Source organism: Dromiciops gliroides, chromosome 2 (assembly GCF_019393635.1).
Source record: "Dromiciops gliroides isolate mDroGli1 chromosome 2, mDroGli1.pri, whole genome shotgun sequence".
Lineage (NCBI taxonomy): Eukaryota > Metazoa > Chordata > Mammalia > Microbiotheria > Microbiotheriidae > Dromiciops > Dromiciops gliroides.
This window is the reverse complement of record NC_057862.1, coordinates 368,401,756-368,429,368: the sequence shown is the minus strand read 5'-3', so window position 1 is coordinate 368,429,368 and position 27,613 is coordinate 368,401,756.

Genomic DNA, 27,613 nt, shown 5'->3' with positions numbered 1-27,613 from the left:
GAAAAAACCCAAATCAACAGAGAAAAGGCAACTGCATGCCTTGAGGACCACCCCCCTGCCCAAAGGCAACCTTTAGCTGTTTTCTACTGGATGTGTCCCTTGGAATCAAAAGACTGCTTTATATTGTTCCACCCACACTTTTACCTGGCCTGTCTTGTGTTCTACACAGCATTTTCTGACTTTCATTCTGGCAAAATGAAAAAGTGCACCAGCTTGGGACTCAGCATAGTTGAGTTTTAGTTTCAGCTCCTCTATAAGTGATCTGTTTGACCTTGAGAATATAATTTCATCTATTGGATCATTTCATCATTTTAGCATTAAATATTCTCTAAGGGTCTTTCCAGTTCTAAGGCTATTCATCCTTTATTAATTAAGATGATGTTGGCATTGTCTTGAATCTGGCAGAAAGAGCTAGAGACATCTACTTTCAAGTGTCCAGATACCCAGTAGTTGATCAGTCTGGGCCAACATGCTCCTTTTAATGAGAGATGAGTGAAGCTAGTGGGGGCTCCCTCCTGGTCCTTGGGATCTGATTTTTATATCCATTAGGTAGGAGTAATGGGGGTTCATGGGAGCAATTTAATTTGTGATATACTGCTGCATTGTTGGTACCAAGTACAAGAGAAAATGTTGCTTCACTCTGTAGTAGAAAGAGTGTTGGATTTGGAATGAGAATGTGCATTTCTTTTATTCCCAATGTCTTTCATAGTGACTTGTAGGGAGTAGATAGTAAATATATCAGAATTAAACTTAATTTAGACTTGGGTTTTAAGCTTGATTCTAATAGTTACTACCCCCATTGCCTTGGGCAAGTCACTATCCCTCTCTGAGCTTCAGTTTCCTCATCTGTAAAATGGGATTAACAAAACTAGATGGTTGTGAGGAAAATGTTGTAAGTGGTACATAAGGGTGAATTTTTGGGTCTGGACCTGAGAAGCAGCAACAGGGAGTGGATAGAGGGCCAGTCTTGGAGCCAGGAAAACCTGGGTTCAAGTCCTGCTTCTGACATATTCTAGTTATATAACCTTGGCTAAGTCACTTAACCTTTTAGTGCCTCAAGCAACTCTCTAAACTTTGCAAGATAAATTGATTATTTATACCAATGGAATTTCCATACTAGAAGTTCCCTACACTGAAGAAATCACAGTTATATGAATAGTCAGTAATAATAATTGTGGGGAAGGACTGAAAAAAGCTAGCATGTATGAATGGAATGGAATGTTAGTATGAAGCAAGAAATGAGTCTAAGGTATTTAGAGAAGCATTGGGAAGATTGGCATGAATGGATTCAGAGTTCAAAACTAGCAGAGTCATAAGAACAATAAATAAGACTATGACAATGCAAATGAAAAGGTCCCACAAAGGAAGCTTGAACTCATTGAAAAATGAATGGAGGTCCTGTATAACATGAAATGTGTACCTCCCTCTTTGTAGCAGAGAGATGGAGAACCATTAAGGCAGAATGTTGTACACTTTGCCAGGAATAGTCATAATACTGAATTTTTTTTTGCTTATTTTGTATTCTTTGTCACAAAAAGGGCTCAATCTGGAGGGAGTGAATTTTTTTCCAGAAAGGATTTTTATGTAAAGATAACAGACATCAAAAATGTGTTTTAAAATATTTTAATGTTAAATAGGAATTTTATTCCTATCTGTAGTACAGCAATTATCTGGTTTAAATTAGACAAGTGAATGAGGAGAGTGCAGCTATGGAGGGATTTCTGGGCATGTTGATGGTTGGGTTGTCAGTGGTCCCATCTCTCTAGACTCTGACACCTTTCTAGTTGCTTTGAGGGCAAGAAATGTTGAGGTTACTTGAGAAAACTTGGGGGACTGAGATTTTACCCTCAACTTTATTCTCATAAATCATTGGAAGTCACTGAACATTGACTTAACAAGTTCATCCTCCTCGTGTCTCTAAAAGTAGCTGAATACAGATGATATTGTGAGGTGCTTGGATCTTCACTATGGACACTATAGACATAACCACCATGGAAAAAACCCAGAAGGAGCAGAATTTGTTACCAGTGTTAGAAACAAGAGACTCAGGACTCTGCTGGTTTCCATTGAAACTATCTTCACTTGTTCCAATCTTTCCCCTATTTTACCACCATAGATAAATGAGAAAAGCAGTTAGAGTTTACAAAAATTCTCCTTCTCTCTTCTCTTCTCTTCTCTTCTCTTCTCTTCTCTTCTCTTCTCTTCTCTTCTCTTCTCTTCTCTTCTCTTCTCTTCTCTTCTCTTCTCTTCTCTTCTCTTCTCTTCTCTTCTCTTCTCTTCTCTTCTCTTCTCTTTTCATCCTTGAAGAAAGTGCTGGTTTTAAGTTGGTTGAAGGGTAAGAAAGTCCTCTTGTTCCCTCATTTCCAATGTCCAAGGGACTTGTTATTATTGTTCAGTCAATTAATTCTGTCTGACTCTTCATGACCGCATTTGGGATTTTCTTGGTAAAAATACTGGAGTCTTTGCTATTTGCTTCTCCAGCTCATTTTACAGATGAGGAAACTGATGCAAAAGGGTTAAGTGACTTGCTCACAGCTAATAAGTGTCTGAAGCCAGATTTGAATTCAGGAAGATGAGTCTTCCTGTCTCTAGGCCCGACAGTCTATCCACTGCGCCATTGGCATAGTACTGAAAGCCAGTTTGGTGAAAACCATTCCTGGTCTCTTGGGATTGAAGAGATAAGCCATAGTCAGGTCAAGTCTAATTCAGAATGAGAGGATCATAAGGTTTGGTAATAGAAGAGACCTTAGAGATCAACCTGGGGTCTCTGGCTAGGTTACAGTGGATCCATCAATTTGGATAGGAAAAAAATACATTTTCGTTTTCATTAAGCTCTATTTGACATTTAGTAAATCCTTCAATTATAAATTCAGGCAACAAACATTATTCTGAGTAGGGGTCTGTAGTCCTTGCTAGACTGCCAAAGGGTCTAGGACACAAAAAAGGTTAAAAGTCTCTGATCTACTCCAATTCCCTCATTTTACAGATGAGGATCAAATAGAAAATTCTCTGTTTGGCATTAAAAACCCTTCATAACCTACCTGTCCCCTTCCTAACTTTCCAGTCTTCTTACACCTTACTCATCCCATCAATACTCCAGAGTTCAGTGACTCCATAACTAGATTCCCTGCATTTTCATTGACTGTTCTGCAAGCCCAGAATGCTCTCCCTCTTAATCTTTACCTCCTGGCCTCTTTCAAGTGCCATCTAGAGTCTCACCTTCGCCTTTCCTGATCCCCCTCAATGCTAGTGCCTTCTCTTCATTCATCCTGTAGATATCTTATTTTTACGTAGCTGTTTGCATGTTGTTTCGCCCATTAGACTGTGAGCTGTTTGAGAACAGGGATTGGTTTTTCCTTTTCTTGGTACTCCCAGTGCCTAGTACAGTGCCTGGCACATAGTAGGCACTTAATAAATGCTTATTGACTGACTGACTGACCATAGAGGTAAGTGACTTAGAATATCAAGAACATACATTTGCCCAAGGATACATAATTAGTGAATACCAAAGTCAGGATTTCAACCTAGGTCCTCTTGACTTTGAATCCAGAGCCCTTTCTACTCCTTGGGAAATGGAACTCCCTTTCTCACTGTTGCCTTAGCATGAGCCAGCATCCTGGAGAATATGCTTGGAAAATCCTTCCTTCCTTCCTTCCTTCCTTCCTTCCTTCCTTCCTTCCTTCCTTCCTTCCTTCCTTCCTTCCTTCCTTCCTTCCTTCCTTCCTTCCTTCCTTCCTTCCTTCCTTCCTTCCTTCCTTCCTTCCTTCCTTCCTTCCTTCCCCCTTCCCTCCTTCCCCCTTCCCTCCTTCCCTCCTTCCCTTCTTTCTTTCTTTCTTTCTTTCTTTCTTTCTTTCTTTCTACTCAGACATAAGTTTGTACTTTGACATTTAGCAAACATCCATCATTCAAACTTGCCTTTTTCTTTCTTTCCTGGATACTATTGAAACTAGGGTGTTGCATGCTTACTGATGCTCTAGATCCTCTGCATCTCATTTTAGAAATTGCCCTTCTTACTCCAGGAATTATAAATAACTATTTGTTAGAATTAGGGTGAGTTAAATCATAAGAGTGGGAACTGAAAAGGACCTTAGAGAACCTTTATCCAACACTATCCTTCTACAATCAGACAACTGAGCCCAGAGAAGTGATTTAGCAAAGTCATACAGAACTGGAATGTGAATTCAAGTCATTTGACTCCAAAACCAGCTCTTTCCCCACCATGCTTCTTCCTGACATAGTTTGTTCCTGATCCAAATCCTCTGCACTGATGTTCAGTTATTAAGAGCAATTTTCTGAATTCAGGGATGAATCAGGTCCTTTAATGAACAGCATATTTCAAGGCTCAGCTCAAGTTCCACCTTCCACAGGAGATTTTTCCTGATTACCCCAGTTGTTCATGCTCCTTCCTCCATCAAAATTATTTTATGTTTAATTTGCATAGATATAGTTTTTAATTTATCTGTGTATATGCTATTTTTATCCAGTGGTATAGAAATTCCTTAAAGTCAAAGGTTGTTTTGTTTTTATCTTTGTATACCCCCTTTTGGGGTTTTCTTGTGTTTTTTTTTTTTTTTTTTTTTTTTTTGCGGGACAGTGGGGGTTAAGTGACTTGCCCGGGGTCACACAGCTAGTGTCAAGTGTCTGAGGCTGGATTTGAACTCAAGTACACCTGAATCCAGGGCCAGTGCTTTATCCACTGTGCCACCTAGCTGCCCCTTCTTGGTTTTTTTGGCAGGTTAATGAGGGTTAAGTGACTTGCCCAGGGTCACATAGTAAGTGTCAAGTGTCTGAGACTAGAATTGAACTCAGGTTTTCCTGAATCCTGGGCCGGTGCTTTATCCACCTAGCTGCCCCATCTTTTGGGGTTTTCTTGCCAAAGGTACTGGAATAATTTGCCATTTCCTTCTCCAAATCATTTTACAGATGAGGAAACTGAAGCACACAAGGTTAAGTGACTGGCCCAGTGTCACACAACTAATAAGTGTCTAAAGCCAAATTTGAGCTCAAGTCTTCCTGACCCCAGGCCTGGTACTCTATGCCACCTAGATGCTTGCCTGGCATAATAGTAGGTCCTTAATATATGTCTGTTGCATTGAATTGGGTTAATTCCTTGGGTAGGGGCCTTCATTTATGGAGTAGCAGTCAGCTTGTGTCATCTCATTTTGCTGAAGATTTCTTCCTAAATATTTTCTTTTTCAGGGTTCCTTGGCAGGGATGAGTTAAGCCAACTTGGGAACTTTGGGAATATCCTCTTGAAACATTTCAAGCTCAGGAAAACAAAGAACACATTTTGTCAAGACCTCGTTTTTAAACCCTTGGGTATTTCAAGGGAAATTTAGTCCGTATGTTTATGATTCATTTGCACTTAACTCATCAGCTGCTCAGTTATGGCTTTTTGATGTTCCAGAAACCTTTTGAGCCTTTTCTGTAAGCCTCCTCCTGGCTTCCTTCACCCAAAGCCAAAGATCACATTTGGTTCAAGAGTGAAGGTTCATTTTGGGCTGCAATGGTCCTTTCTAGGTTCTGAATTTCCAAGCTCCATGAACAGAAATGTGTGTTTCAGGTACAAAGACGATGTCCCTGACCTGTGGGGAATTGGGTTTAGTTTGTGTTATTTACCTAGCCAGGTGGATGGATTGCCAGAACTATAGTTAGGGATTTTTTAGCCCAGAGCAGAGAGAGTTAGAGCTCATTGAGGTAGTAGGGAATGCACCGTGGGCAACACCTCAAGACCAATAGGAGTCATGCTGGTGAAGGAATGGACACTGCTGGGGAATCAAAGTATCAGAGAGTGGAGACTGGGAGTATGCCTGGTGAAGAGGAAGCACATCCTTCCTTGTGATGGTGCTGTTAATACCCTCTAAGTTTTGGCTCCCTGGGACAGAGCCCTTAGTCACCCCACAGTAGTACATGGAGTCTTCTATGCCCTCTTGCCCATGGGTACACATTTGCTGGTCAGGGTGAATCTGACTCCAGGGTTAAGGAGCCAACCTGTTGCTTTGTTTAGGATTGAATCTATAGCTGGGATGAGAGGGTCAGTCTATGACCAGCTTTAGTGGGCCAATCTGTAGCCAGAGAATTAGGGTATCAGTTATAGGATCACAGTTTCTAGAGCTGGTAGGGATCTTTAAGATCATCTTGTCTGATCCCCTCATTTTACAGAGGAGGAAACTGAGGCCCAGAGAGAAGAGGTGAATTGACCTAAGATAAGAGGGAATAAATAGCAGAGCCAGGTCTAAACCAGGTGCTCTGACTTTAAATATTGACTCCATGATGGTGTGGTTGGTCAGCCAGTGGCTGAGACTAATTAGAATATTTGGCTAGTGTTAAGTGTCTCTGTGAGTTGAGCAAAGTCATTGACAGGCAGGGGAATCACACCTAGGAACATGGATGGGCTCATTAGCATCATGGAACTCAGTGGAACCAATGACTCTGGTAATACATAAGAGAGATACTTTAAATAATAAGAAATGGTTTTGCTTTGCATTCATGTTTTCAATGACTCTTTTTTCACAGCATCATATGAATTTTAGTTTCCTTTTAATCATCAGTTGCCTATTAGCTACAGAAAACAATGAATTCTAAGTATGAAGGCTCCAGGGTTCAGTATGGTAATGTCCGACTTTACTAATCTGCTCTCCCAATAGGTAATTCTTTTTAAAAAAATTCCCTCCATGGGTTTGTCCCACTTCTCAGCAAAGATTTAAGAGCTCAGTGGTCCAGGGAACTCTCTGAGGCATCCTTACTTTTACAAAATATACCGCAGTAATTGACTAGTGTGCTCCAAAGTACTGCTATAAATAATTAAAACAAAACTACACTTATCAAAATAAATGAAGCAAACAATGTGTCCTTGGCTGCTGAACCCCATTTTGGGGGGGAATGGATTGAAAAACATATGGTTATTCAATTCAATCCAATCCAACAAGCTTTAGTTAAGTCCCTACTATGTGCAAAGGGGTGTGCTAGGATACAAAACTGAAACAAAACTAGTTCCTGACCTTCAAAGGGCTTGCATTCATATTAACCAAACCTGTTGGAATATACTGTCCTCCAAAGAGAATGTTTGAGAATAGAGGCATGCAGTATGGTAGAAAGAGCATTGGTCCTGTACTTGAGGTTGATTCCTGGCCCTTCCATTTACTAGCAATGTGACTCAGGGGAAATCACTCTATCTCCCTGAGCCTCTGTTTTCTAGTCTGTAAAATGGGGACAGTCACACTGGACATCACTTAGTAAACAGTCATCACTCTTCAAAAGAGAGGGTGACAAAAAGAGCAATAGATCCAACAGAAGTGCTATATACGTCATAAAACATCTGGAGAAAATGTGAAAATTTAGGTTCCAGATTAATATAACATTGAAAAATTAACAGCAATTTACATTTTGCAGAGCTTTGTGGGGTTTTAAAAATGAAATCCCTTTCTCCCAACTCCAGTGATATAGGTAATAAAAACATAATGTTCTCTTGTTGTGGATCATTCACTCATCTGTTTAAGCTTTACTATACCAACATGGTCGACAGGCTTTTGGATGGGGGTGCTGTAAGTCTTACAATTTTTTTTTTTTGGCGACGCAATTGGGGTTAAGTGACTTGCCCAGAGTCACACAGTTAATGAGTTGTCAAGTGTCTGAGACCAGATTTGAACTCAGGTCCTCCTGACTCCAGGGCCAGTGCTCTATCCATTGTGTGACCTAACTGCCCCCCCCCCCAGTCTTATCATTTTGACTGAGTTGACCTGTAGTAGTCTATACAGGACTATTTGGTTGGAAGCATTTGGTCAATTGATTGGTTTGCCTAACCATGCCAAATGATATGGATAAGTGACAATACAAATAGCTGGTATTTATAAAGTAGTCCTGGGAGAGTGGCAGGAACTTCAAGGTCGAAACATAATAATGATAATAATGATGGTGGCATTAGCTAACATTTATATTGCACTTACAGTGAACCAAGAATTGTGCTAGCACTTTACATTTATTACCTCATTTGATTCTCACAACAATCCTGCATGGTTGTTCAGTAATTTCAGTTGTGTCCAATTCTTTGTGATCCCATTTGGGGTTTTCTTTTTCCTTTTTTTTTTTTTTTTTTTTAGTGAGGCAATTGGGGTTAAGTGACTTGCCCAGGGTCACACAGCTAGTAAGTGTTAAATGTCTGAGGCCGGATTTGAACTCAGGTACTCCTGACTTCAGGGCTGGTGCTCTATCCACTGCGCCACCTAGCTGCCCCCCCTTTTTTTTTGATATGAAAATTTTTATTTAAAGTTTTGAGTTCCAAATTCTATCTCCCCTACCCTCCTTCCCCTCTCCCTTCCCTGAGGTGGTAAGCAATCAGATATAGGTTATACATGTGTAATTATATACAACATTACCATATTAGTTCTTTTGTATAAGAAAATTTGAATAAAAGAAAAAAATGAAAGAAAGTGAAAATAGCATGCTTCAGTCTGTATTCAATCAACATCAGTTCTTTCTTTGGAGGTGGATAGCATGCTTCATCATTAGTCCTTTGGAATTGTCTTGGATCATTTTTTTGCTGAGAATAGTTAAATGATTCACAGTTCTTCAACAAATATTACTACTGGCACTGTGCACAATGTTCTCCTGGTTCTGCTCACTTCACTATACATCAGTTCACACAAGTCTCTCCAGGCCTTTCTGAAATCATCCTGCTTGTCATTTCTTATAGCACAATAATATTCCATCACCATCATATACTACAGCTTGTTTAGCCATTCCCCAATTGATGGACATTCCTTTAATTTCTAATTCTTAGCCACCACAAAAAGAGCTGCTATAAATATTTTTGTACAAATAGATCTTTTTCTCTTTTTGGGCATGTTTTTGGGATATAAACCTAGCAGTGGTATTGCTGGATCAAAAAATATGCAGTTTTCTAGCCCTTTGGACATAGTTCCAAATTGTTCCCTAGAATGGTTGGATCCATTCACAACTCCACCAAGAGTAGATTAGTGTCCCAGTTTCCCCACATCCCCTCCAACATCCAATATTTTCTTTTTTTTGTTATATTTGCCACTATGATAGGTCTGAGGTGATACCTCAGAGTTGTTTTAATTTTCATTTCTCTGATCAATAGTGATTTAGAGCATTTTTTCATATGATTGTAGATAGCTTTGATTTCTTTATCTGAAAAGTGCCTGTTGGGATTTTCTTGGCAGAGACTGCAGTGGTTTGCCATTTCCTTCTCCAACTCATTTTACAAATGAATAAACTGAGGCAAACATGGTTAAGTGACTTGCCTAGGGTCACACAGCTAGTAAGTGTTTGAGACCAGATTTAAACTCAGGTCTTCTTGACTCTATTCACTGTGCCATCTAGCTGTGCTTACCCTGCATGGTAGGTACTATTATTTTCTTTATTTTTCAGTTGAGGAAACTGAAACAAAGAGTCCGGTTCACAAGTAAGTGGCTGATAAATGTCTGAGGCAAGATTTAAACTCAGGTTTTCATGACTGTAAACCTAGAACTCTGACCAATACAAATTCTGAGGCATGAAGATGGTAGGCAACAGAACCACTGAGAGAGTTTAATCCCAGAGATTGATACTTTCAGACAAAGTCCTAGGTCACCCTGCTCTGATCATGACCCTTCCCAACACACTTATATTGTAGGCAGAAGAGACCCTGAAATATTTGTTGTTTTGTGTCAACTGGCTATTGGGATTGCATTAGACATGCACTTAGTTAGTAAGTAGCCTGGATGTTTTCAAACACCTGCCTGGTTGGCATGTGCAGAGCAAACATTTGTATGACTAATTGATTTTTTTCCAGTTTTTGCTTAGGCTTTCTGGTGATTTTAGATGCAAACAGAGTGAGAGATTGGATGGAAAATGCAGTACAGCATGGTCATCCTGAAGAGAAAATTGGGTCTTTTGCCAGCAGTGAGATATGAGGTAGCTAGGTGATATAGTGGTGCAGTGTTGGGCTTGGAGTCAGAAAGAAGCCCTGAGTCCAAATTCAGTCTCAGAAACTTTCTAGCTGTGTGACCTTGGACAAGTCACTTAACCTCTGTTTGCCTCAGCTTCTTTATCTATAAAATGGGGATACTAATAGCACCTACCTCCTAAGATTGTTGTGAGGATCAAATGAGATAATAATTGTGTAGTGCTTAGCACAGTGCCTGGCATATGGTACACACTGAATAAATGCTTATTTGAAGAAGAAGAAAAAAGATCTGGTTCTGAGCTCTAACAGGAAAGAAGGTGGAGAAGAAAGATAGGAGGCTGATTCTCTTCCCAAAAGAGGATGATCTCTTCAGGATCTTGGCTTTCTAAAGTGACAGAAAGAGACGCTTAGTAATTTGTTCTGATGAGTAAAGGTGCCCTCTGAGCATGGGCTGGGTGGTTTATCAGCCAGAGGGGTAGAAATAAAGAAACTCTTAATTTATTCCCCCTCCCCCCCCAAAGGCCATCCTTCCCTATTGAAGTGGCCAAACATGTTTAAAAGCCACCAGAGGGAGCTGGATCTTCCCCTGGTTCCTTCATCACCCTGGAAATTAAATAATAAAGGAAAAAGACAGGTCTTCTACAATCTAGCTCTGGCTCTGCCAAATTCATCAGTTGTTTACAGGGGCCTAAACACAGTTTGCTGTGTTTGGTGGGTCCACTGATTTTTTTTTTTTTTTGCACTTAGTTGACCCTTTGTCTCAGCAGGATAGAGAGCCCAACATACAATATCCCTGACAATGGAAATTGAAATCCCTTTCCTAGAAGAGATAGGAAGGTGTCAGAAAGCAGGGTGGACCTCATGGCTTTTTCCCCACCCAGAAACCCATCCCTAGGTCTCTGGGCCTCATTTTAATCTTCTGTAAAATAAGGGGGTGGACTCAATTATCGCTGAGGTCTCTTCCACCTCTGTTGTACTATATACCCATTATCTCTATTTTCTCCATATTGTACTTTCAGTATAATGAGATTGTGTCCATGTCCATTTTCTGATGTTTTTACCAAGTCTACTGATGGATTTGGCCAAATAATGATGTTGTCTGATAAATGTGGAAATATGTTTAATGTGATTGTAATGTATAACCTATATCAGACTGCTTGCTGGCTTTGGGAGGGGGAGGGAAGGGAGAGTGGGAGAAAAATTGGGAACTCAAAATCTTACAAAAGTGAATGCTGAAAACTCCTTACAATGTAATTGGAAAAATAAAGATCTGGTAAAGAAAAAAATGATGTTGTCTTCATTACTTTATCTAAGCAGAGTTGACTGAATTGACTTTTTTTTGGTGGGGGTTATCATATTGGCAAACTGTTTCTGAATTTAAAGGCTGAATTCAAACAACTTTTTGGTTATTATTCACATTTCCTTAATAATTTTGTTTTTATATCACCTTCATTTACAAACATAGCCCACCTCCCTTGCCTCCACAGAGAGTCAAAGAAAAAGAACAAAGAAAGGAGAAGGGGAAAAGGAGTTCAATAAAATGAACCAACTAAGTCTGATAGTATATGCAATGTTCCACACCCATAGTACCCCCCTCTGCAAAGAAGGGAGAGAGATGCAATTCCTGTTATCTTCTTTGGGGCTAAACTCAATGTTTTATTTTAAAAGCAGCTAGTTCCTAATTTGTTGTTTCATGAACTCCATAACTGGTTTGTGGGTGCAAAGATAGGGTTAGGAAAAGGGACTGGATCAGTTTTTGCTGGCATGGGGAACATTCCGGTGAGGAGTCCCCTTCTCTCAAAGTGTGGGGTGGGGTACCTTCCCTATAATTTATAGTTTTGAGAGCTGTCTAGAACATTCAGAGGTTAAGTAACTTGCCCAGGATCATGCCACCAATTTGTATTAGAGTTGGGACTTGAACCCAGATTGGTCATCCTGGCTCCTAGGCTGACTCTCTCACCATTACAATTTTTTTCATCAGTGCAATTTAGGACCAGCACAATGGATAGCATGACTTGAGATGCAAACTGTGTGTCTTAGACAATCGAGTCAGTTGCTAGAGATATGAAGAATGAAGGAATCTGTGTGCTGCTTGTTTTGATACCCTGTGCTGATAAGAGGTAATGGTCCTGATCCTGCAAGCCTGGGCCTAAGGGAGAGAGGGTAAACAGACTGGGCTGTGGATGGGGATGGGACGGTTCCATGAGGAGCCCTCTTAATTTCACTGTTTATCAATGAACTCAACTTTAAGGCCACAAGTCCTGCTTTCCAGTAAAGGTTTCCAAAGTCTCCAGTGGGGGTAAATGTACGTGATTTCCAAAGAGGCTCATCACGTTGAGGGATGTGGGAACATTGGTATTCCACCATGCCTAGGGTTCATAAACACTTCCCCGCTTGTTAAGGGTACCCACTGATCTTTTGCTTCTCTTTGGTTGTGGAAATGCACAGAAGAGGCTATGGTTTCATTCGTTCTAGACTGGGATCTAGACCTGTTCAACTTTTTTAAGAAAGGAGGACCCTAATTCTCCCTCGATCTTCAGAATCACTAGATAAAATTCTTTTAATTCTGTAATTCTCGAATCTGTGTTTATGCTTATTGGGAGTAAAAGGCCACCCAACAAGCAGAATTTCTATCACAGCAATTAGAAATAGGGCAGAAGCATTTCCCTCCTCCTCCCCCCCCTCCCCCCCATCCCAATGATGACCGCATCATAATTGCAGTTAGGCCACAGATGCTCCCCTCCCCCACCTCCTTCCATTGACCTCTTTTACATCAGGCAATTTTTTCCCTTTTGTGAATCCTTCAAACATTCTCATTCCTGTTCCCCCTTTGCCCGTTATTTTCTTTCCTGTTTCATCCACAACATGCTTCTGCATCTGTTTCTTCTTCTAGCCTGAAGATAATTCATTAAGGTATCTCTCCCCCTTCCCGGGCCTCCCTTCTCTGATACACCTTTCCACCTTCTAACACCCCAACTAAAAAACACCATCAATATTTCATAAACTCGCAGTGACAAATTTATTTTAATGTGGTCCACAGAGAACCCGAGATTGATTGGCCTCTCAGAAATATGACACGTTTCAAAGCAGGATATTCATGGAGTGTTTTAGTGCCTACATTAGTCAGAGAGGAGCAGCGCCTGAATTTATCATAGTTATGACTTTCTGGTATCCATTTTCTTTTAGCCCCTGACAGCAACTATCTGAATAGTCCCTATTGATTGGCTTTGTGGTGGTGTCTTTAAAATGCACTGGCGGTGGGGGTTTTCAGATAAAATTAAACCTGATTTCCGGGAGACTGGTGTGGGGGGCAAAGAGGGGTCGGCTCAGCCTGATGTGCACTTTGGACGAGAGATGTGGGAGGGCAGAGGAGAAATCAGTACCTTAGGGGAAACTGATCTCCCCAGCTTTCCGGTGGGTGTTAACAGAAAAAATGGAGTGACAAGGTGGCGAAAGGAAACTCTGTCATCAGTCTCCAAGCTGGACTGTCTGGGGCAGTTGAACATGCTGACAACTTTGGGACTGGGTTTAGGGGAAATCTTTTGACTGTTTCAAGTACTCACAGTTAGCCCAGGGGGTAGTGTTACCATGGGGACTGGTGGTGGGGAAGAAATTTTAATAGATTAGAGAAGGCAGTTTGGTACCATAAAACATCTGTCAGTCCTGGGGCCAAAGAACTTGGGTTCAAATCCTGGATAGCTTTTTACTACCTTGGAGTAGTAAATAATCAGATAAGCCATTTTTCTCTTACTTTTAGGGACTTCAGTTGCAAAATGAGAGGATCAAGAACCCTTAGGTTCTTTCCATCTCTAAATACATGATCCTATGATGAGGTAAAGTGGTAGAAATGTAGGCTTTAGAGTTAGATGAGACTACAGAGTTCATCCAGGCCAACCTTTTTTTATTGGAAAGAAAACTGAAGAACACGGGGATGATGTGACATGTCCACTGTTACACGGGTAGTAAAAGGTAGAGCCATGATTTGAATCTAGATTCGGATTCCAGATCTAGCTAGGTGGCACAGTGGATAAAGTGCTGGGCCTGGAGTCAAGATGACTCATCTTCCTGAGTTCAAATCCAGCCTCTGTTACTTACTAGCTGTGTGACCCTGGGTGAGTCAGTTAATCCTGTTTGTCTCAGTTTCCTCATATGTAAGATGAGTTGGAGAAGGAAATGGAAAACCACTCAAAGATCTTTGCCAAGAAAACCCCAAATGAGGTAATGAAGAGTCAGACATGACTGAAAAAAAGACTCAACAATACTTTCTTCAGAATTATACTACTGCCTGCTTTAAAATTTTAGGGCTTATAAACTGTTCTAGTTGGAAGTAGTTTTGGAGATCAGCTAGGCCAACCCTTTCATGTTATAAGTAAGAAAACTGAGGCATGGAGTAGTTAAATGATACATCCAGCATCATGCAGCTAGATAGTTGTAGGGGTGGCACTCAAACCCAGGTCTCTCTTGTTGCTGTTAAATCAACTGCTTTTAAATAAGTAAAGTAGGAAGATAGGTTCAGATGTTTCTGAACAAAAAGTGTTTTTTTTTTAAACTCCTCAGTTAACCAGGAAATTATTGCCCCTCACCCCCGCTGCCAAAAAGAAAAAGAAAAAGAAAGAGAAAGACAACTTATCCCTTAAGCTTCCTTTTAGCCAGGTAAGAGTTTCTCCATGAAGTCAGAGGTAAGAGGGCTATCTAGCAGGTGGAAGGCCAATTTCAGTCTTCATTGGTGGAGGGAGTTCTAATACATAGAAGAAAATTACAGATATTTCTTCTATTCCTGTTATGTGTTATACCTCCTCTTACTGGATTATTGTTCCTAAACTCTGTGACCTTCTTTCCTCAGAGCTCTGTGTTCTTCATGCAGTTAATGTTTATAGAATTTACAGCAGGAAAGGAAAGGGAAAAGAATAAGCATTTATTAAATGCCTACTGTATGCTAAACTACTTTACAAATATTATTGCATTTGATCCTTTAAGGTCATGTAATCCAATCTCCTGACTTGATAGATTAGGAAAACAAGATTTTGTGACTTGTCTAAAAGCTTTGGCTTAGTCCATCAGTTTGAAATATGGTTTTCTTCCTGTAAAAATTTACCCCAAGAGACTGGGCTCAGTTTGGTGTTGGCCACCCAAACTCTAAAGTCCCTTCCAGATATCCTAATGCAGTCAGGTTTTCAGGTTGGTGGTGATGCTGCCTGGGGCCGTCCTTCTCCTGGGCCCTGCTTTGACCCACAACATGTGTCCTCAGTTCCAGGGGTATGGGCCACACTCGTCCATTATCCCCTTGTTACTAGTTAGCAAGCTGAAAGACACAGGATTTAATTAAAAACAAAACTTGACATAAGTGTTTCTAATTGTAATTTTAAAAACTGTCTGTTTTATAAAGGTGACAGTTTGCAAACACAAGTGTGAGCTTCTTCTTACCTCACTTGTCTGCAGCCTCATCTCCTCCTCATCTCTGAGTAGCAGAACAGTGCAGAGAGCGAGAATTTAGTGTGAATGACTTATTCCAACTGTGAATGACTTATCCTGGATTTCTCCTGAGGAGTGCCAGCCGACATCTGTCATTTGGGTATATTTAGATAACTAAATTCCAGAGAGAGACTCGGGTGCTCATCTTGGATCACAAATCTGAGGTCCCAACTGGCAGGAAAGTCTGGGGCAGACCTTAGAGAACGGTGTGGACATCACTGAGGCATTTTTAAGAAGCAGTCGGGCCAGTGTATGGCTGGACCATAGGATTTGGAGCTGAAAGAGAAAGAGAAAGAAACTGAGGCCCAGTTAGGTGAAGCAGCTTGCACATCTCTGAGTCTTACCTAGGCCATCTTTTTTGTTGGGGGGCGGTGTGAGGCAATTGGGGTTAAGTGACTTGCCCAGGATCACACAGCTAGTAAGTGTCAAGCCTGCGGCTGAATTTGAACTCAGGTCCTCCTGACTCCAGGGCAGGTGCTCTATCCACTGTGCCACCTAGCTGCCCCCGCCTAGGCCCTCTTTTGTCTAGATGCCTTGGTCTTACCACTACACCATGTTTCTGTATGGCCTGCCCTTCACGACACTGTTTTTGTAGCAGCTAGGTGCCCACCCTAACTGGAATCAGGAAGACGTGAGTTCAAATCCAACTTACATATCTCCTAGCTGTATGACCGATCACTTAACCTCTGTTTGCCTAAGTTTCTTCAACTGTAAATGGGAATAATAATAACACCTACCTCCCAGGGTTGTTGCAAGAATAAAATAAGATAACATTTATAGAGGACTTAGCATAGAGCCAGGCTTGTAGTAGACACTTAATCCCTCCCCGTCTCCTATTTGTTGTGGTCACTTTGGGAGCCCAAGTGGCCACAATTCAAATTATGCCAATGAGAAGGAGCAAAAAGATGTTTGCAGACATGTCTACACCGTTTCCAGGCTGGTCCTCACGACAGCAATGTGTTGCAGTGGAAAGAGCACTGTACTTGCACTTAGAAAACCTGGGTTTGAATCTTGTCAGTGACACTTTCTTTCTGGGAGACTTTGGGTAAGTCATTTCCACCCTCAGAAATTTAGTTCGTGCCTCTGTAAAATAATAGTAGCTAGCATTTATACAGAGTGTTAAAGTTTGCAAAGAATCATATATATTATCTCATTTGATCTTAATAATAATCCTGTGAAGAGGATGCTATTATTATCCCCCAATTTACAGTTGAAGAAACTGAGGCAAACAGAGGTTAAGTGACCTGGCCAGGGTCACACAGAAAATATCTGAGTCTAATACTCTATACATTGTGCCACCCAGCTGCCTCAATGAAGGGATCCAGCTAACTGATTTTTTTTTGGTGAGGCAATTGGGGTTAAGTGACTTGCCCAGGGTCACACAGCTAGTAAGTATTAAGTATCTGAGGCCAGATTTGAACTCAGGTCCTCCTGAATCCAGGGCTGGTGCTCTATCCACTGTGCCACCTAGCTGCCCCACTAGCTGATTTTTAAGGTCCCTTCTAGTCTTGAATCATGTGAGCCTAACAGCCTGGGATGGTTTTTTGAAGTCACTCCTTTTCCAAGGCTATGTGGTGCCATTGGCCTCTAGCATAGGTGCCATACTTAATGGGCCTGTAGTCAGGAAGACCTGAGTCTTAGACATTACTAGCTGTGTGACCCTGGGCAAGTCACTATCTGTCTCAGTTTCCTCAATTGTCAAATAGTACCTACCTCACAGGATTGTTGTGAGGATTGAATGAGATAGTAAAATGCTTAGCACACAGCCTGGCCCACAGTAAGTACTTAACAAATGTGTGTTCCCTCCTCCTCCTCCTCCTCTTTTCCCATTCCAGGGGTCAGGAAGTGATTAGACAGTGGATTAAGGCACAAATATTCCATCAGCACAGCCCTGGACTGCTGCCAGTCATATAGTCTGTGGACAGCCCCATCATGCCAAATGTCTTAATTCTACCCACTGTAGTTTTCTGAAGAGAGACACAGCCAGGCTCTGTGTCTTTGGCAAAGAGTGCCCAAGGGCAGGTAATATTCCTCCTTTTCCCAAGGAAATCTGCCACTATTTAAATGCTGGATCATGATTGTAACAACAGTAGAAAGTACCACTGTCCCCAAAACATGTGCATGAGCAGCTTTCAAGGGGGAAACTACTGTAAATTCAATAGGAGTCAATAGTATAATATGGGAGCTGAGGAAACAAGCTCACCTAATCTTGGGTTATATTAATAAAAATAGAGACTAAGGAGGACTAATTATAAGGATCATAGGCCTAGAACTGGAATCCAACTTCCTCATTTTAAAGTAAAGAAACTAAGACCCAGGGAAGTTAAATGACTTGCCTAAGGTCGCAGGGAGTAAGTAACACAACTTGGATGTGAACCCAGCCAGACTTCTTACTCCAGAGACATCTCTCTTCCCATTGTACTTTATTGCCCCCATCTGAGGGAACTCTCTTCAGTTCTTAGGGTCTCATTTTATTTTTATCTATCATTCATCTATCTATCTATCTATCTATCATCGATCATCTCTATCATTTACATATCTATGTATCTATCATCTCTATTTATCATCTCTATTCCATCCATCTATCTATCCATCTCTCATCTCTATCATCTATCCTCTATCATCTATATATGTTTATCATCTTTCATCCATCTATCTATCATCTATCTATGTATCTATCTATCATCTCTATCTATCATCTATTTTTTATTTATCTATGTATCTATCTCTATCTATCATCTATCTATGTATCTATGCATCTATGTATCTATGTACCTATCTATCTATGAGGTAATCAGGGTTAAGTGACTTGCCCAGGGTCACACAACTAGTAAGTACCTGAGACTAGATGTGAACTCGGGTCTTCTTGACTCCAGGACTGGTGTTCTATTTACTGTCACATTTTAAGACAAATTGGAATATGCCCAGAGAAGAATGACTAAAATAATTCAGGGACCAGAGGAGGGGCATGTTTTTCCTAAAGAAAACAAGTTTAGGGGACATAGGCACTCTCTCCAGGTTTCTGAAGACCTGCCATATGAAGGAGGTATTGGATTTGCTTTCTTTGGCCCTTGAAGGCAGGAACTTTGGGCGAAAGGTAGAGAGGGGGCAGATTTGGGCTGAAAATAAGGAAAAGCTTCCTAATACTTAGAGTTGTCCCAGAGGGGAAAGGGATGCCATGGGAGGTAGTAGGTTCCCCCTCACTTCTGGTCTTCAAGCAAAGGCTGGATGAACACTTGGAAGGGATGCCAGAGAAAGGGCTCTGATTCTTGGTCAGGGATGGGTTGTCTTAGGTGACTCTATGAAGTCTCATCTGGCTCTGAGATTCTGGGAAATTGATCATTTCCAGGCTACCTGCTTCTGCTCATTCACTCATTCAGTCAGTCAGCAAATACTGACTGAGCACCAACTCAGTACTATAGCAGGCATTGAAGGATAAAGATGTCAGAGACAGGATTCCGTCCTTCTAAAAGCTGACAGTTTAGTTGAAGAGGAAAAATTCACACATAAAACAGGCAAGTAGCAAAGATGAGATCATGCCAAGTGCCGGGTTGAGCATTTCAGACAATGAGTGTTCTCTAAGGCAGACGCTTCTGGGAGAGATCAGTGAGGGGGAAGAGTGTGGCGGTATTGACGATGGGTGGGAACAGGAAGGTTTCAGAAAGGGGGGCTAGGCCTTGAAGGATGGAGAAGAGGAAGAACATTTTAGGGAAAATAACCTAAGCAGAGAAGCAGGTGGCAACTAGTATGTGGTAGATGGGGAGCAGTGAGGAGACCTGTCAGGATGGAGAGGAGGGGGCTGAGGGTTGGGCAGCTGTGGGAGACAAGAGCCAAAAAGTACTCTGCCCCTATGCTTTCAAAGTAAGCAGCTGGGAAGTAGCAGTTGAACTTGCTATCTTTTTTTTCCTTCTGCCTAGATACTCTAGGAAGGTCTGTTTCTGAAATCTCCACTATTTTCCCCAGAGGGCTGTAGCCTCAAAGATGTTGGTTGTATTTTAGGAGAGATGCTACAAGGAAAACTTGACCTGTAACTCAAACACTTTACTTCATGGTGTGTGAAGAATAACACTCTTTATCTCCGGAAGCAGCCTAGCTTTGCGAGCTGTGGTTAACGTTTATGACAGGTGATATACCACGGGCATTGCCTAGCAGGATTCGGACCTCACACCTCAGAAGCCCTGTTACTAGACATACTTCTAGCTTGGGAAAAGTGCAAGAAATTCTGTCGGAGACATTATTTGCTGGGAAGCAAAGAGGTTTTCATCATCTTAAGTCGTCGTTTTCTACTTTGTCCCCCCTCAGACAGCTAGTAACCAAATCTCACTGGCCTACTCACTCCTTTTAGGGAATTCAATGGGAGAGGAGCACCTTAATCCTTTGATGAGAACTGAGTTTCACTCAGTGATCCTATTTTGTTGCTGTTGTTCAGTCATTTTAGTTGTGTCAGACTTTCTCTAACTCCATTGTGTCAGACTTTCTCTAACCCCATTTAGGGTTTTCTTTGCAAAGATACTGGAATAGTTTGCCATTTCCTTCTCCACCTCATTTTACACATGAGGAAAGAGAGGCAAACAGGGTTAAATGACTTGCCCAGAGTCACCCAGCTAGAAAGTGTCTGAGGCCAGATTTGAACTCAGGAAGATGAGTCTTCTTGACTCCAGGTTTGGTGCTCTATTCACTGAAGCCACAAAGATGTCCCAGTGATTCTATGACTGAATATAAACCCCAAAGGAGATAAAAATACATGAAAAGGTTACCTTTCTTCTATTCTATATGTGCCTTTTATATGTTGTCCCATTAGAAGTTCCTTAAGAGCAGGATTTTTTAAACTTTTATTTTATTTTATTATTTATTTTATTCATCATTGCTCAGTTCCTGGCAAACAACAAGTGCTTAATAAATGCTTGTTGATTGGTTGATTAATTGAAAAATCCCATTTATGCAAAAACATTTCTAATAGCACTTCTTTCTTGTGTGGTAGCAAAGGACTCCTGGTTTTTAATCTGACTGACTTTTTTATAGACAATGAAACTTAGATCTAGGGAGGTGGGCAGCATGGTAGAGTGGAAAGACCATTGAACCTGGAATCAGAGGTCTGGGTTTAAAACTCAGCTCTGTCATTTACTTAGTTGTATGCCTTTGAAACAGTCATTACCTCACTCTGAGACTTAGTTTCCTCAACTATAAAATGAGAAATAATATTTGAACTACCTCTTTGTATGGTTGAGACGGTATAGGGGTAGAACAGTCAAAAGATGGCCAGTTTTGGTGCCAGGGGGCCTAGTTTCTAATTCAGGGTCTGGAGATTATTAGGGTGTGACCTTGGGCAAAGCACTGGCCCTCAGTTTCTTTCTCTGTAAAGTGAAGGCATGGCACTAAATTGCCCTCAATCTCTTCTTAATTCTCTCCAGTCTGGCTTCTGACCTTTTTATTCAACTGAAACTGCTCTCTCCAAAGTTTCTAATGATCGCTTAATTGTCAAACCTAATGACCTTTTCTCAGTTCTCATCCTTCTTGACCTCTCTATAGCCTTTGACACTATTGATCACCCTCTTCTTCTGGATTTTCTCTTTTTTTTCTAGGTTTTCCTTACACTCTTGTCTTTTGGTTCTCCTCCTATCTTTCTGAAGACTTCTCAGTCTCCTTTGCTGGATCTTCATCCAGATTATTCCCATTAACTGTGGGTGTCCTCAGGGCTCTGTCCTAAACTCCCTTCTCTTTTCCTTTTATATTCACTTGGTGATTTCATCAGCTCCCATGGATTCAATTGTCATTTTTTTGATGATTATTATCCTCACATCGACTTTTCCAACTCTAATCTCTTTGCTGACTTACAGTCTTAGATCTCCAACCGCCTATTAGGTATCTTTTTTTTTTGGAGGCAATTGGGGTTAAGTGACTTGCCCAGGGTCACACAGCTAGTAAGTGTTAAGTGTCTGAGGCTGGATTTGAACTCAGGTCCTCCTGACTCTAGGGTTGGTGCTCTATCCACTGCGCCTCCTAGCTGCCCCACCTATTAGATATCTTGAAGTAGATGTCCTATAGGTGTCTTGAACTCCACATGTCCCAAACTGAACTATCCCCTCCCCTGAAATCCTCCCTGCTTTCTAACTTCCCTATACATGTTGAAGGTACCTCCATCCTCCCAATTATTCAGGCTCACAAGCTAGGAGGTCATCTTTGACTCTACTTTTTCTTATCTCCACCCCCAATATTTAATCTGTTGCAAAAACCCATCAATTTTACCTTTGTTACATCTCTTGTGTATGCCCTTTTCTCTCCTCTGACACAGCCACCATCTTGGTGAATGCCCTTTTCACTTCACACCTGGACTATTACAGTGGCCTGCCCATTGTACCCTTTGCCATAAGTCCATCCTTCCAGTCCATCCTTCAGTCACCTGTCCAAGTGATGTTCCTAAAGCTCAGGACTGACCATGTCATTATTTTACTCAATAAAACTCCAGTGACTCCTTATCATCTCCAGCATCAAATATAAAATCATCTGGTTGGTGTTCAAAGCCCTTCATAACCAGCCCCTCCCCTCATATTTCTAGTCTTCTTACACCTTGACATGCCTCCCACTCCTCCATGTATTCTGTGATCCCTAGACACTGGTTTCCTGGTTGTTGCTTTAAAAAAGAAACTGCCCTCTATTTCTAGAACTTTTTCCCTTCTCATCTCCATCTCTTGAGTTCTTTGGCTTCCTTCAAGTCTCCATGACAATCTCACCTTCTACAGGAAGCCTTTCCTGATCTCTCTTAATTCTAGTTCTTTCCCTCTGTTGGTTATGTCCAGTTTATCTTATTTACACCTTTTTTATACATCATTTTTTTTGCATGTTGTTTCCCCCATTGGACCATGAGCCCTTTGAGAGCAGGGACTATCTTTTTGCCTTTCTTTGCATTTCTAGCACTTAGCACAGTGCTTGGCACAAAATAGATGCATAATAAATGTTTATTGGCTGACTAATTGACTAAAGTTTCTTTCAGTCATAGATCTTTGTGATTCTATGTTCTTCTAACTCTAAATCTTTTAAACTGTGTGATTTGGAGTGGCAGACCTGCCACCTGCCAGGGCTTGAAGCTTGGTTGTTTCTTAGCATTGAGTCATTCTCATTTTCCTGATGGGGTGGTAAATATGGGAGTCTTTACAAGCACTCCAATGACATTCAGCCAATAAAATTCAGGACCCTAGTCCAGAGAGCACTGGATTTGGCATCAGATGACTCGTGTTTAAATCCCAACTTGCATACTTACTACCTGGGTGACTTTAGGCAAGTCATTGAACTTTTTTTGGCTCCCATTTTCCTCATTCGTAAAATCCTTCTGTTGGCTTTGATGACGTTTAATGTACCTTCCAGCTCTAAATCCATGACCTTCTGACCATCTGAGTCTGAGGGGAAGTGTAGTATAGTAGAAAGGAGACTGATTCTGGAGTCAGAGGATTTGAGTTCAAAACTTGCCTTCAATATTCACTGCCTTCCTGACTTTGGACAAGAACCTACTTTCCTGGGCCTGTCTTCATTTGGAAAATTAAAAGGGTGGAGTAGATGGTTTCCAAGGTCCCTTCCAGCTCTGAATCAATGACACTGTGATTTAGGATGTAATCTATGACATAATCCCCAATTTCTGACTGGCTAGAATATTCTAAGATAGGGAAGCCAGAATTGTGTCTGTCTGTATGTACTACACACATATGTATATAGTATATATACAGTATATTTATGCATACACACATATGTTTACATGTACACATGTACATGTTTATGTGTATATGTATATGTATATTTATGCCTCTATTTGTGTACACACACACATACACACACACTACATTTGGACCTGTGGTTCCAACAGTATAAGGAGCACCTGGTAAGAAACAGAACAGCACTTTTTCTGCAAATAAACAGTTGTCTGGGGGGCACTGAGTGGTCAAGTAACTTGTCCAGGCTCACATAGACAATATGTTGAAGAAGCAGGATTTGAACCCAGGTCCTCCTAACTCTGAAGCTAGTAATCTCTCCCTTTTTCTGTGACATTTATCTATACTTATTAAATCATAGGAGCTGGAAGGGCTTTTAGGGATCATCCAGTCCAGGACTTTTTAAACTTTTTCTACTCACAAGAAATTTTTATGCAACCTGGGTACATAAAAAATAGATATAAATAACCTTTAACTGTTGGCAAATAACTGTTGGCAAATTTTTTGCAACCCCCACATTCAGTTATGTGACTCCATTGTGACCCATAGTTTAAGAAGCTAGGATCTAGTCCAACCTACCCATTTTAGAGATGAAGAAACTGAGACCACCTCAGTTAACTCCCCACTGGAAATAAATGACTTGTCCAAGGTCACAGCAGCAGTGAGCATCAGAGGTCAAAGCAGAGCCTGAATCCTTTGCCTCTAGAGGCAGTACTTTTCCATGGTACATAGTACCCCATAGGTATCTAGCTATCTACTTCATATCTATCCTGAGAGAAATAAATATTACATACAAATGATATACACACATACATAGTTGGTGGTATGGTATAAGCAAAAGGGCCTGGATTCAAGTCCTGTCTCTCATATCTTTTGGCTGTGTGACCCAGGGAAAGTCACTCACCCTCTCAGTAATCTAGGCACTTCTTTCTAAGACTATAAGTTGCAAAGAAGGTATCAACCTGCCTTGGCAGAGAGAGTTACTTAACTTGGGTGTTACCTAAACCAATAAAATCATAAGTCTAGTTCTTATCAATAACTATCACTATCTGTGTCATCTATCTATACAAGTATCTATCTATTTATATCTATCTCTATATTCATATCCACATCTGTATCTCTCTCTCTAATGCTGTCTCTATGACCTATTATCTCTGTCTATGCCTTTATATGTATATAGGTATACACACATATAAAATGATTTGATTGTCATTGTCTAGTAACAAAACTTTCCCAAGAGGAGTTATTAAAATACCTCTGTTGCCAGAACATAATTATAGGGACACTCTGACACAATTGTGAATGGAAAAATGTCATGTTCACCAGTGTTGAGAAGGAGACATACTGCTTTTGTTAGTAATTGGCCAATTCCCACGAAAAGTTGTAAAAAAAAAAATCTCTGTTTTCATAGGCGACCAATCAATAAAGCAAAGAGAGAATTTGGAGCATTACAAAGGTGGTGTCATTGTGCCTCTGGTAACTATGGTAAGTTATTTGGAAATATATCTATTACTAAAGGCATTATTAACAAGTCAGATCTGAAATTGCTGAAGTTTCAGCCTTTAGAGACTGGATTAGGAGAAAAAAGAGTACTTTTAAGAATAACATAATAGTATTTTGGTAGCTACTGTTGTCTGTGCTTTGTTATTCTTGGGATCTGTTATTAAGGAAATCACTGTTTCTCCAGGTTTTGGTAAGTGGGACTGAGAGTTCATTGAATTTAGACTTGGGAGAGCTCTTAGAGACAAAGGTTGCTAACAAAGGTTAGCAATGTTTTATGTTGATGCAAATTCCACAAACTACCGGGAACAGGAACACCAACCAATCCTGAGCAAGTGCTACAAACTAGGGCCAGGGCTAGTGACAGGAAACATTTCCTAATTTTGGAGGGCAGTGGGTGAGAGATAGGGACCCTGGGACATCAGCTCCTGCTGGGGAGGCTGTTGTTTTATGGAGAGGACAGAAGCAGAAGACAAGGTGGGCAACGAACTCACCTCAGCTGGTCACTTGAAAACTTTCTAACTAAGGGACTGAAGGATGGCAAGTGCTAACAGTCCTCTAAATACAGTGCCCTTGGACAAAGTCCTGCTTGTTCTACACTAGTTATGGCTTTATTTAGGATGGTGTAGCCCAACTCACTTATTTTATGAATGAAGAAACTGAGGCCCAGTAAAGTTAAGCAACTTACCTAAGGCTTACTGTGGCAGAGTCAGGTTGAACCTAGATTTTATGGATTCTTGGCAGCTCTTAGATGCCCCGTGGCCATAATTAACACTGTCTAAGAGTGACTAGACAACTGTCTTTACTAATAAATTCCCCAAAGTTTGGCCTTCCATTTCCAATCTACTCCATATTGATGCTTCCTCTTTCCTTGACAGGAAATGGCATTTTAGAAGATAGCAATTCTATATTGAACTGATAATCATGTTTGATTATCCAGAGGCATGTCCAGACATTCACGGCAGTATCCTGAAGCTTTCTCACTTAAAATGAAGAGAAGTTAATGTAGGCCCGGTGGATGTGTGCCAGTGCTGAATCATGGCCTCAGCTTACCCTGACAAGACTATATGATTCTCACTGCAAGGCTTCTGACAAAATCTGTTTATGAAACACTGACAAAGTTGTACATATAGTGGCACATATATATGTATGTATACATATATATGCGTATTAGGACATCTGCACGTGCTGCAGTGGTGACAGCATTTGTCTCTGTGATGGTCACAACATCTGTATTTGCAGTGGCGACATCTGCATTGCAGTGGTGACAATCTGGGTATGTGCAATGCTGATGGCCGTGTTGCAGTGGTGACAGCATCTGTATGTGCAATAGTGACAACATCTGTATTTGCCATGATAACATTGTTGGGGTAGGGGTGATAATATCTCTGTGACTAGTGATGACAGTGTCTGTATGTACAGTTGCAATACCATCTGTATGTGTCCTCTTAAGTCCAAGGGAAAAAAAATCCCATATCACATGGAATTTGAAATGTTATTTCAGTTTCAGATTCTATCTCATGCTAGAAATGAGCTTGCTGAACTACCCTTAAGAAAGGGTATTATTATTTTGCTTTTCAGCTTCAGTTTAAAAATGAGATGTGGTAACAGGTTCTAGGGAGCTGTGGCTGCCCTCTGGATAAGGTTTTGCACTATGAGGCCTACCTGTGCCACCCTTGTGGACTTCCCTTCCAAGAACTGGCAATGATAGTCAGTTCTCATAGGGAATGTTTTGCCTTTGGTGATTAGCTTCCTCTTTCTTTTCCTTCTAACTCTTTAATGCTCTAGAACTTCACCAATAGAGACTCATGTGGGGTGAAGACTGGTCTGCATTCATAAAAATAAAACTTTAGGGAATTATTATTATTATTATTATTGTTGATTGTCATTATTATTGGGGTTAAATGACTTGTCCAGGGTCACACAGTTAGTAAATATCTGAGGTTGGATTTGAACTCAGAACCTCCTGACTCCAGAGCTGGTGCTCTATTCACTGCATCACCTGGCTGCCCCTTGGAGAATTATCTTTTTTAATAAAAAAGCTTAATCACTCTCATATATTAGATTATAAGTAGAGTTCTTTAGCTTAATGACGTTTGGCTCTCGAAGAAGAATTAGACTTATGCATGGTCATAGAGGATGAAACTCCTTAAAAGCAATGGATGAAAGTGAGAAAAAGTCCTGGATTTGGAGTTGGAGAACCTGTATTTGAATCCCAGGTCTGCCATCTATTCCCTGTGTGACCTTGGACAAGTCCCTTATTTATCATCCCTGGGTCTCATTTTTCTCATCTATCTAATGAAGGGTTGTAATGGATGACCCATAAAGTCTGCTGTAGCTTCAGATCCATGACCTTATCATCCAAAGAACTTCCTAACAGAGCTGTCTGAAGATGAAATAGGTTGCTTGGTTAGTAAGTGAGCTCCCTTTCAATTCAGGTATTCAAGCAGAGGCGGGATGATCAGGGAAGTTGAGCAAGGGATTCTCTTGCTACAGAGGAAGTTTAATTAGCTCAGGGCTTCTTAAATTTTTTCCACTTGTGACCTTTTTCCCTTGAGAATTGTTTTTCTGTGACCCCCAGGTATACAGGTATGTAAAATAGGTATATGTAACCTTTTACTGTTGCCAAATTTTTCAAGACCCACCCCCCACATTAAGTTATGTGACCCCATATTGGGCCACAACCCACAGTTTAAGAAGCTTTGAACTACATGACCTTTGAGGTCTCTTATGGATTTAAAAGGGCAGGTTTGTGGTGGAGTGGCTAGAGTGCTGGGCCTAGAGTCAGGAAAACCTGAGTTCAAACCTGACCTCAGACATTACTAGCTGTGTGACCCTGGGTAAGTCATTTTAACCCTGTTTGCCTTAGTTTCCTCATCTGTAAAATGACCTGGAGAAGGAAAGGGCAAACCACTCCAGTATCTTCACCAAGAAAACTCCAAATGAGATCATGAAGAGTCAAACATGACTGAAACAACTGAATGACAAGGGATTTAAAAGAAAGGGAGCAATTCAACAGACGATTAATGGGAGG